This window comes from Lipotes vexillifer, unplaced genomic scaffold (genome assembly GCF_000442215.2).
Source record: "Lipotes vexillifer unplaced genomic scaffold, Lipotes_vexillifer_v1.1 scaffold670, whole genome shotgun sequence".
NCBI lineage: Eukaryota > Metazoa > Chordata > Mammalia > Artiodactyla > Lipotidae > Lipotes > Lipotes vexillifer.
In genome coordinates this window covers 2,020,813-2,033,744 of record NW_006778108.1, presented here as the reverse complement: position 1 = coordinate 2,033,744, position 12,932 = coordinate 2,020,813, and positions in this window count along the sequence as shown.

The following is a 12,932-nucleotide window of genomic DNA, read 5'->3' as shown; positions in this document are numbered from 1 at the left end:
AAGCCTTACCCTAATCCGTGCCCTAAACCTAACCCGTATGCTAACACTAACCCTTGCCCTAACACGTAAGCTAAACCTCCCCGTTGTTGTACCCTAACCTGTACCCTAAACCGTCCCCGTTTCCTAACCGTCACCCTAACCCTAACCCTAACCCTAACCCGTGCCATAATCCTAACCCATACGCTAACACAAATCCTTGCCCTAACACGTACGTTAACCCTACACCATTGTCATACACTAACCTGTACCCTAAAATGTCCCCGTTCCTTACCCCTAACCCTAATCATAACCCTAACCCTAACCCTTACCCGAAGCCTTACCCTAAAACGTGCTCTAATCCTAACCCTTACACAAACACTAACCCGTGCCCTAACATGTACGCTAACCCTAAACCATTATCATAATCTAAACTGTACCCTAAACTGTTCCCGTTCCCTAACACTAACCCTAACCCTAACACTAGCACTTACTCGAAGCCTTACCCTAAACCGTGCTCTAATCCTAACCCGTACGCTAACAGTAACCCTTGCCCTAAAACGTACGTTAAACCTAAACCACTGTCGTACACTAACCTGTACCCTAAACTATCCCTGTTCCTTAAACCTAACCCTAATCTTAACCCTAACACTACCCCTTACCCTAAGCCTTACCCTAACCCATGTCCTAATCCTAAACCTTACACTAACACAAACCCGTGCCCTAACACGTACGCTAACCCTAAATCGATGTCGTACACTAACCTGTACGCTAAACAGGCCCCGTTCACTAACCCTAACCCTAACCCTTACCCTAACCCTACCCCTTACCCGAAGGCTTACCCTAACCCGTGCCCTAATCCTAACCCTTACACTAACACTAACGCGTGCCCTAACACGTACGCTAATCCTAAACCGATGTCGTACACTAACCTGTACTCTAAACAGACCCCGTTCACTAACCCTAACCCTAACCCATGCCCTAATCCTAACCCTTACACTAACACTAACGCGTGCCCTGACACGTACACTAATCCTAAACCGATGTCGTACACTAACCTGTACTCTAAACAGGCCCTGTTCACTAACCCTAACCCTAACACTTACCCTAACCCTACCCCTTACCCGAAGCCTTACCCTAACCCGTGCCCTAATCCTAACCCTTACACTAACACTAACGCGTGCCCTAACACGTACGCTAACCCTAAACCATTGTCATACCGTAACCTGTACCCTTAACCATCCCTGTTCCCTAACACTGACCATAACCCTAACCCTACACCTTATCCGAAGCCTTACCCTAACCCGTGCCCTAATCCTGAACCGCACGCTAACACTAACCCATGACCTAACACGTACGCTAACCCTAAACTGTTTTCGTACAATAACCTGTACCCTAAACCGTCCCTATTCCCTAACCCTTACCCTAATCCTAACCCTAACCCTAACACTTACCCTAAGCCTTACCATAACCCGTGCCCTAATCATAACTCGTACTCTAACACAAAACCGTGCCCTAACACGTACGCTAACCCTAAACCATTGTTGTACCCTAAGCTGTACCCTAAACCGTCCCTGTTCCCTAGCCCTAACCCTAAACATAATCCTAACCCTAACCCTTATCCAAAGCCTTACACTAAACGGTGCGCTAATCCTAAACTGTTCGCTAACAGTAACCCGTGACCTAACACATACGCTAACCCTAAACTGTTTTCGTACACTAACCTGTACCCTAAACCATCCCTGTTCCCTAACCCTAACCCTAACCCTAACCCTTACCTGAAGCCTAACCCTAACCCTAACCTTACCCTAATCCTAAACCATGCCATAAGCCTAACCCGTACGCTGACACTAACACGAGCCCTAAGACGTACGCTAACCCTCAACCGTTGTCTTACCCTAACCTGTACCCTAAACTGTCCCCATTCCCTAACCCTACCCCTAACCGTAACCCTAAACCTAACACTTACCTGAAGCCTTACCCTAACACGTGCCCTAATCCTAACTCGTACCCTAACAGGAACCCGTGCCCTAACACATGCGTTAACCCTAAAGCGTTGCCGTACCCTAAGCTGTACCCTAAACAGGATCCGTTTTCTAAGCCTAAACCTAACCATTAGCCTAACACTAACCCTTACCCGAAGTCTTACACTAACCCGTGCCCTAATCCTAACTCGTACCCTAACACTAACCAGTGCCCACGTACGCTAACCCTCAACTGTTGTCGTACCCTAACCTGTACCCTAAACCGTCCCTGTTCCCTAACCCTAATGCTAACACTAGCCTAAACCCTACCTCTTACCCGAAGCCTTACCCTAACACGTGCCCCAATCCTAAGCCTTACAATAACACTAACCTGGGCCGAACACGTATGCTAACCCTCAGACTTTGTCGTACACTAAACTTTACCCTAAACCGTCCCCGTTCCCTAAACCTAACCGTAATCGTTACCCTAACCCTATGCCTTACCCAAAGCCTTACTCTAACCCGTGCCCTAATCCTAACCCGTACGCTAACACTAACCCGTGTCCTTACACGTACGCTAACCTTAAACTGTTTTTGTACACTAACCTGTACCCTAAACCGTCCCCGTTCCCAAACTCTAACCCTAATCATACCCCTAACCCTAACCGTTACCCGAAGCCTTACCCTAACCCGTGATCTAATCCTAACCCTTACGCAAACTCTAAACCGTGCCCTAACATGTACGCTAACCCTAAACCGTTGCTGTAATCTAAACGGTACCCTAAACCATCCCCTTTAGCTAACCCTAACCCTAACCCTAACCCTAACCCTAACCCTTACCCGAAGCCTTACCCTAAACCGTGCTCTAATCCTAACCCATACGCTAACACTGACCCTTGCCTTAACACGTACGTTAACCCGAAACCATTGTCGTACACTAACTTGTACCCTAAACTATCCCCGTTCCCTAACCCTTACCCTAATCATAACCGTAACCCTAACCCTTACTCGAAGCCTTACCTTCACCCGTGCCCTAATTCTAACCCTTACAATAACACTAACCCGTGCCCTAACACGTATGCTAACCCTAAACCTTTGTCGTACCCTAACCTGTACCCTAAACCATCCCTGTTCCCTAACAATAACCCTAACCCTTACCCTAAACCTATGCCTTTCACGAATCCTAACTCTAACCCGTGACCTAATCCTAACACCTATCCTACCACTCACCTGTGCCGTAACACATATGCTAACCCTAAACCGTTCTCGTACCCTAACCTGTACTCTAAACCATCCCTGTTCCCTAACCCTAGCCCTAACCCTTACCCTAACCCTACCCCTTACCCGAAGCCTTACACTAACCTGTGCCCTAATCCTAACCCTTACACTAAAACTAACCCTTTCCCTAACATGTACGCTAACCCTAAACTGTTTTCGTACACTAACCTGTACCCTAACACGTCCCCATTCCCTAACCCTAAACCTAACCCTAACCCTAACCCTAACACTTACCTGAAGCCTTACCCTAACCCATGCCCTAATCCTAACTCATACACTACAACTAAAACATGCCCTGACACGTAGGCTAACCCTCTACAGTTTTCGTACACTAACCTGCACCCTAAAACGTCCCAGAACCCTAACCCTAACCCTAATCAAAGCCCTAACCCTAAACCTTACCCGAAGCCTTACCCTAACCCATGCCCTAATCCTAACACTTACACTAACACTAAACCATGCCCTAACACGTACGCCAAACCTAAACCGTTGTCGTACACTAACCTGTATCCTAAACCGTCTCCGTTCCCTAACCCTAACCCTAAACCTTACCCTAACCCTAACCCTTACCCGAAGCCTTACGCTAACCCGTGCCCTAATCCTAACCCTTACACTAACACTAACCCATGCCCCAACATGTACGCTAACCCTAAACCATTGTAGTACTCTAAGCTGTAACCTAAACCGTCCCCATTCCCTAACCCTAACTCTAACCCTTAACCTAACCCTACCCCTTACCCGAAGCCTTACCCTAACCCATGCCCTAATCCTAATGCTTACACTAACACTAACCAGTGCCCTAACACGTACGGTAACTCTAAACCGTTGACGTACCCTAAACTGTAACCTAAACCGTCCCCGTTCCCTAACCCTAACCCTAAACCTTACCCTAACCCTAACCCTTACCCGAAGCCTTACCCTAACCCGTGCCCTAATCCTATCCCTTACACTAACACTAACCCGTGCTCTAACAAGTGCGCTAACCCTAAACAGTTGTCGTACCCTAACCTGTACCCTAAACTGTCCCCATTCCCTAACCGTAACCCTAACCCTAACCCTAATCCTAAACCTTACACTAAACCATGCCCTAATCCTAATCCGTACGCTAACACTAACCCGTGCGCTCACACGTACGCTAACTAAACCGTTGACGTACCCTAAACTGTAACCTAAACCGCCCCCGTTCCCTAACCCTAACCCTAACTCTAACCCAAAACCTAACCCTTACCTGAAGCCTTACCCTATCCCGTGCCCTAATCCTAACTCGTACGCTAACACTAACCTGTGCCCATGTACACTAACCCTCAACCATTGTCGTACCCTAACCTGTACCCTAAACCGTACCCGTTCCCTAACCCTAAACCTAACACTTACCCTAACCCTACCTCTTACCCGAAGCCTTACCCTAACACGTGCCCCAATCCTAAGCCATACACTAACACTAATCCGTGCCGAACACATATGCTAGGCCTCAACCGTTGTGGTACCCTAACCTGTACCCTAAACCGTCCCCGTTCCCTAAACCTAACCGTAATCCTTACCCTAACCCTACCCCTTATCCCACGCCTTACCCTAACCCATGCCCTAATCCTAACCCGTACGCTAACACTAACCCATGTCCATACACATACGCTAACCCTAAACTGTTTTTGTACACTAACCTGTACCCTAAACAGTCCCCATTCCCTAACCCTAAACCTAACACTTACCCGAAGCCTTACCCTAACCCGTGCCCTAATCCTAAATCGTACGCTAACACTAACCCTTGCCCTAAAACGTACGCTAACCCTAAACCATTGTGGTACACTAACCTGTACCCTAAACCGTCCCCATTCCCTAACCCTAACCCTAACCCTTACCGTAACCCTACCCCTTACCCAAAGCCTTACCCTAACACGTTCGCTAATCCTAACCCTTAAACTAACAGTAACCCGTGCCCTAACACGTACGCTAACCCTAAACTGTTGTCATACACTAAACTGTACCCTAAACCATTCCTGTTCTCTAAACCTAACCCTAACCTTAATGCTAACCCTAAGCCTTACCCGAAGCCTTACCCTAACCCCTACCCTAAACCTTCCCCGTACGGTAACAGTAACCCTTGCCCTAACACGTACGTTAAACCTAAACCGTTGTCGTACACTATCCTGTACTCTAAACTGTCCCCATTCCCTAACCCTAACCCTAATCATGACCCAAACCCTAAACCTCACCTGAAGCCTTAAAATAACCCGTGCCATAATCCTAACCCTTACACTAACACTAACCCGTGCCCTAAACACGTACGCTAACCCTCAACCATTGTCGTACCCTAACCTGTACCCTAAACCGTCCCCGTTCCCTAGCCCTAACACTAATCCTAACCCTATCCCTAACACTTATCTGAAGCCTTACCCTAACCCGTGACCTAATCCTAACTCGTATGCTAACACTAACCTGTGGCCTAACATGTACGCTAACCCTCAACCGTTGTCGTATCCTAACCTGTACCCTAAACAGTCCCCGTTCCCTAACCCTAACCCTAACCTTTACCCCAACCCTACATCTTACCCGAAGGCTTACCTTAACACGTGCCCCAATCCTAACGCTTACACTAACACTTACCCATGCCCTAACACATACACTAACCCTCAACCGTTGTCATATGTAACCTGTACCCTAAACCGTCCCCGTTCCCTAACCCTAACACTAACCCTAGCCCTAACATTTACCCAAAGCTTTACCCTAAACCGTGCCCTAATCCTAACCCGTATGCTAACACTAACCCATGCCCTAACACGTACGCTAACCCTAAACCATTGTCGTACCCTAACCTGTACCCTAAACCATCACCATTCCCTAACCCTAACCCTAAACCTAACGCTAACCCTAACCTTTACCCGAAGCCTTACCCTAATCCGTGCCCTAAACCTAACCCGTATGCTTACACTAACCCCTGCCCTAACACATAAGCTAACCCTCCCCGTTGTATCCTAACCTGTACCCTAAACCGTCCCCATTTCCTAACCATCACCCTAACCTTAACCCTAACACTAACCCTTACCAGAAGCCATATCCTAACCCGTACCCTAATCCTAACCCGTAGGGTAACACTAAACTGTGCCCTAACACGTATGCTAACACTAAATCGTTGACGTAGCATAACCTGTAACCTAAATCATCCCCGTTCCCTAACCCTAACCCTAACCATAACGATAACCCTTACCCAAAGCCTTACCCTAAACCGTGCCATAATCCTAACCCGTATGCTAACACTAACCAGTGCCCTAACACATACGCTAACACTAAATCGTTGTCGTATCATAACCTGAAACCTAAATCGTCCCCGTTCCCTAACCATAAACCTAACCCTAACCCTAACCCTTACCTGGAGCCTTACCCTAACCCGTGACATATTCGTAACCTGTACGCTAAAACTAACCATTGCCCTAACACGTACACTAAACCTAAACTGTTTTAGTACACTAATCTGTACCCTAAAACGTCCCCATTCCCTAAACCTTACCCTAACCCTAAACCTAACACTTACCCGAAGCCTTACCTTAACCCGTGCCCTAATCATAACTTGTACGCTAACAAGAAACCGTGCCATAACACGTACGCTAAACCTAAACTGTCGTCGTACCCTAAGCTGTACCTAAACCGGCCCCGTTCCCTAACCCTAACCCTAACCCTAACCCTAACACTTACCCGAAGCCTTACCCTAACTCGTGCCCTAATCCTAACTAGTACGCTATCACTAACCCGTGCCCTAACACGTACACTAACCGTCAACCATTGTCGTACCCTAACATGTACCCTAAACCCTAACCCTAAACCTAACCCTAAACCTTACCCGAAGCCTTACCTGAACATGTGCTCTACTCCTAACCGGTAGGCTAACACTAACCCTTGCCCTAACACGTATACTAACCCTCAAACGTTGTCGTACCCTAACCTGTACCCTAAACCGACCCCGTTCCCTAACCCTAACCCTTACCCTAACCCTTACCCTAACCCTAAACCGTACCCTAATCCTAACCAGTACGCTAACACTTACCCATGCCTTAACACGTACGCTAAACCTAAACCGTTGTCGTACACTAACCTGTACCCTAAACCGTCCCTGTTCCCTAAACCTAACCCTTACCCTAACACTAACCCTTACGCAAAGCCTTACCCTAACCCGTGCCCTAATCGTAACCCTTACACTAACACTAACCCGTGCCTAACACGTATGCTAACCGTAAGCCGTTGTCGTTCCCTAACCTGTACACTAAACCTTCCCCGTTTCCTAACCCTAACCCTAAACCTAACCCTAAACCTAACCTTTACCCAAAGTTTTACCCTAACTCGTGCCTAAACCTAACCCATACGCTAACACTATCCCGTGCCCTAACATGTAAGCTAACCCTCCCCGTTGTCACACCCTAACCTGTACCTCAAACCGTCCCCGTTTCCTAACCGTCACCCTAACCCTAACTGTAACCCTAACCCTTACCAGAAGCCATACCCTAACCCGTGCCCTAATCGTAACCTGTACGCTAAAACAAACCAGTGCCCTAACACATACGCTAACACTTAACTGTTTTCGTACACTAAGCTGTACCCTAAAACGTCCCCATTCCCTAACCCTAACCCTAACACTTACCCAAAGCGTTACCTTAACCCATGCCCTAATCATAACTCATACGCTAACACGAAACCGTGCCCTAACACATACGCTAACCCAAAACCGTTGTCATACCCTAAGCTGTACCCTAAACCGTCCCCGTTCTCTAACCCTAACCCTAAACATAACCCTAACCCTAAACCTTATCTGAAGCCTTACACTAACTGGTGCGCTAATCCTAAACTCTACGCTAACAGTAACCCTTGTCCTAACACGTACGCTAACCCTAAACTGTTTTCGTACACTAACCTGTACCCTAAACTGTCCCCGTTCTCTAACCCTAGCCCTAACCGTAACCCTAAACCTAACACTTACCAGAAGCCTTACCCTAAGCCGTGCCCTAATCTTAACTCGTACGCTAACACAAACCCATGCCCTAACACATACGCTAACCCTAAACCGTTATTGTACCCTAGGCTGTACCCTAAACAGGACTCGTTCTCTAAGCCTAACCCTAACCCTTATCCTAACCCTAAACCTTACCCGAAGTCTTACCCTAACCCGTGCCCATATCCTAACCCGTACGATAACACTAACCCATGCCCTAACATGGACGCTAAACCTCAACCGTTGTTGTACCCTAACTTTTAACCTTAACCATCCCCATTCCCTAACCCTAACGCTAACCCTAACACTAAACCTTATCCTAACCTGTGCCCCAAACTTAACTCATACGCTAACACTAACCTGTGCCCTAACACGTATACTAACATTCAACCGTTGTCGTACACTAATCTGTACCCTAAACCGTCCCTGTTACCTAACCCTAACCCTAACCCTTACCCTAAACCTACCTCTTACCCGAAGCCTTACCCTCACCCTTGCCCTAATCCAACCCTTACACTAACACTAACCCATTCCCCAACACGTACTCTAAATCTAAACCGTTGTCATACCCTAACCTGTACCCTAAACTGTCCCCGTTCCCTAACCCTAACCCTAACCCTAACCCTAACCCGTGCCCTAAACCTAACCTGTACACTAACACTAACCTGTGCCTTAACACGTATGCTAACACTAATCCTTTGTTGTACCCTAACCTGTACCCTAAACCGTCCCCATTCCCTAACCCTAACCCTAAACCTAACTCTTACCTGAAGCCTTACCCTAATCCGTGACCTAATCCTAACCCGTACGCTAACCCTAACCCTAAACCTAACCCTCAACCATTGTCGTACCCTAACCTGTACCCTAAAGCGTCCCCATTCCCTAACTCTAACCGTAACCGTAACCCTAAACCTAACCCTTACCAGAAGCTTTACCCTAACCTGTGCTGTAATCCTAACCCGTACGCTAACACTAACCCTTGCCATAACACGTACGCTAACCCTAACCCATTGTCGTACCCTAACCTGAACCCTAAACCATCCCTGTTCCCTTACCCTAACCCTAACCCTAACACTTACCCGAAGCCTTACCCTAACCCGTGCCCTAATCGTAACCCGTACGCTAACACTAACACTTGCCCTAACACGTATGCTAACACTAAAACGTTGTCATACCCTAACGTGTACCGTAAAACATCCCCGTTCCCTAACCCTAACCCTAACCCTAACCATAACCCTAACTCTTACCCAAAGCCTTACCCTAACCTGTGCCCTAATCCTAACCCATACGCTAACACTAACCCATGCCCTAACACATACGCAAACACTCAACCGTTGTCGTGCACTAACCTGTACCCTAAACCGTCCCCGTTACCTAACAGTAACCCTAACACTTACCCTAAACCTACCTTTTACCCGAAGCCTTACCCCAACCCGTGCCCTAATCCTAACCCGTAGGCTAACACTAACCCATGCCCTAAAACATATGCAAACCCTAAACTGTTGTCGTACCCTAACCTGTACCCTAAACCGTCCCTGTCCCCTAACCCTAACCCTAACCCTAACCCTTACCCGAAGCCTTACCCTAACCTGTACCATAATCCTAACCCGTACGCTAACACTAACCCATGCCTTAACACATATGCTAAACCTAAACCTTTTTCGTACCCTAACCTGTAACCTAAATCGTCCCTGTTCCCTAACCCTAAGCCTAACCCTAACCCTAAACCTGACACTTACCCAAAGCCTTACCCTAACCCGTGCTCTAATCCTAACCTGTACATTAACACTAATCTGTGCCCTAACACGTATGCTAACACTAAACCTTTGTTGTACCCTAACCTGTACCCTAAACCGTCCCCGTTCCCTAACCCTAAACCTAACCCTAACACTAACACTAACCCATTCCTGAAGCCTTACCCTAACCCGTGCCCTAATACTAACCCGTACGCTAACACTAACCGATGCCCTAACACAGGCTAACACTCAACCGCTGTCGTATCCTAACCTATACCCTAAACCGTCCCCGTTCCCTAACCATTACCCTAAACCTAACCCTTAACCTAACCATACACGTGCGGTACTCCTAACCCATATGCTAACACTTACCTGAGCCCTAACACGTACGTTAACCCTAAACCGTTGTTGTACACTAACCTGTATCCTAAACCATCCCCGTTCAATAACCCCAAACCAAACCATAAACCTAACCCTTACTTGAAGCCTTACCCTAAACCGTGCCCTAATACTAACCTGTACACTATCACTAACCCTTGCCCTAACACGTACGCTAACGCTCAACCGTTGTCGAACCCTAACCTGTACCCTAAACCGTCCCCGTACCCTAACCCTAACCCTAAACCTAACTCTTACCTGAAACCTTACACTAACCCGTGCCCTAATCCTAACCCGTACGCTAACCCTAACCCTAACCCTAACCCTAAGCCTAACCCTCAACCGTTGTCGTACCCTAACCTGTACCCTAAAGCATCCCCGTTCCCTAACCCTAACCGTAACCCTAACCCTAACCCTAACCCTTACCAAAAGCCTTACCCTAACCCGTGCTCTAATCCTAACCCATAAACTAACACTAAGCCATGCCCTAACACATACGCTAACACTCAACCGTTTTCGTACCCTAACCTGTACCCTAAACCCTCTCCGTTCCCTAACCCTAACCCTAACCCTAACACTTCACCGAAGCCTTACCCTAACCCGTGCTCTAATCCTAACCCATACGCTAACAATAACCTGTGACCTAACACATACGCTAACCCTAAAACTTTTTCGTACCCTAACCTGTACCCTAAAACGTCCCTGTTCCCTAACCCTAACCCTAACCATAACACTATCACTAACTCGTTCCCGAAGCCTTACCCTAACCTGTACCCTAATACTAACCCGTAGGCTAACAGTAACCCATGCCCTAACACATATCCTAAACCTCAACCGTTGTCGTACCCCAAGCTGTACCGTAAACCATCCCCGTTCCATAACCCTAACCCTAACCCTAACATTTACCCAAAGCCTTACCCTAAACCATGCCCTAATCCTAACCCGTACGCTAACACTAACCCATGCCCTAACACGTATGCTAACCATAAACCATTGTCGTACCCTAACCTGTACCCTAAACCATCACCGTTCCCTAACCCTAACCCTAAACCTAACCCTAACCCTAACCATTACCCGAAGCCTTACCCTAATCCGTGCCCTATACCTAACCCGTATGCTAACACTAATCCCTGCCCTAACACATAAGCTAACCCTCCCTGTTGTCGTATCTTAACCTGTACCCTAAACCATCCCCGTTTCCTAACCGTCACCCTAACCCTAACCCTAATCCTAACTCTTACCAGAAGTCATACCCTGACCCATGCCCTAATCCTAACCCGTATGCTAACACTAAACTGTGCCCTAACAAGTACGCTAACACTAAATCGTTGTCGTACCATAACCTGTAACCTAAATCGTCCCCATTCCCTAACCCTAACCCTAACCATAACCATAACCCTTACCTGAAGCTTACCCTAACCCGTGCCATAATCCTAAGACGTATGCTAACACTAACCCATGCCATAACACGTACGCTAACACTGAATTGTTGTCGTATCATAACCTGAAACCTAAACCGTCCCCGTTTCCTAACCATAAACCTAACCCTAACCCTAATCCTTACCCGGAGCCTTACCCTAACCCATGCCCTAATCGTAACCTGTACGCTAAAACTAACCATTGCCCTAACACTTACACTAACCCTGAACTGTTCTCGTACACTAATCTGTACCCTAAAACGTCCCCATTCCCTAACCCGAACCCTAACCCTAGCCCTAACACTTACCAAAATCCTTACCTTGACCCATGCCCTAATCATAACTTGTACGGTAACACGAAACCGTGCCCTAACACGTACGCTAACCCTAAACTTTCGTCGTACCCAAAGTTGTACCCTAAACCGTCCCCGTTCCCTACCCCTAACCCAAAACATAAACCGAATCCTAACCCTTATCCGAAGCCTTACACTAACCAGTGCGCTAATCCTAAACTGTACACTAACAGTAACCCATGTCCTAACACATACGCTAACCCTAAACTGTTTTCGTACACTAACCTGTACCCTAAACCATCCCCGTTCCCTAAACCTACCCCTAACCATAAGCCTAAAGCTAACACTTACCCAAAGACTTACCCTAACCCGTGCCCTAATCCTAACTCGTACGCTCACACGAACCCGTGCCCTAACACATACGCTAACCCTAAACCGTTGTCGTACCCTAAGCTGTACCATAAACAGGACCCGTTCTCTAAGCCTAACCCTAACCCTTAGCCTAACCCTAACCCTTACCCGAAGTCTTACACTAACCCGTGCCCTAATCCTAACCCGTACGATAACACTAACCCATGCCCTAACATGGACACTAAACCTCAACCGTTGTCGTACACTAACTTTACCCTTAACCGTCCCCATTCCCTAACCCTAACCCTAACCCTAACATTAACCCCTACCCAAAGCCTTACCCTAACACGAGCTCTAATCTTAACCCGTACGCTAACACTAACCCTTGCCCTAACACGTACGTTAACCCTAAACCGTTGTCGTACACTAAACTGTACCCTAAACTACCCAAGTTCCCTAACCCTTACCCTAATCATAACCCTAACGCTAACCCTTACCTGAAGCCTTATCCTAACCCGTGCCCTAATCCTAACCCTTACACTAACACTAACCCATGCCCT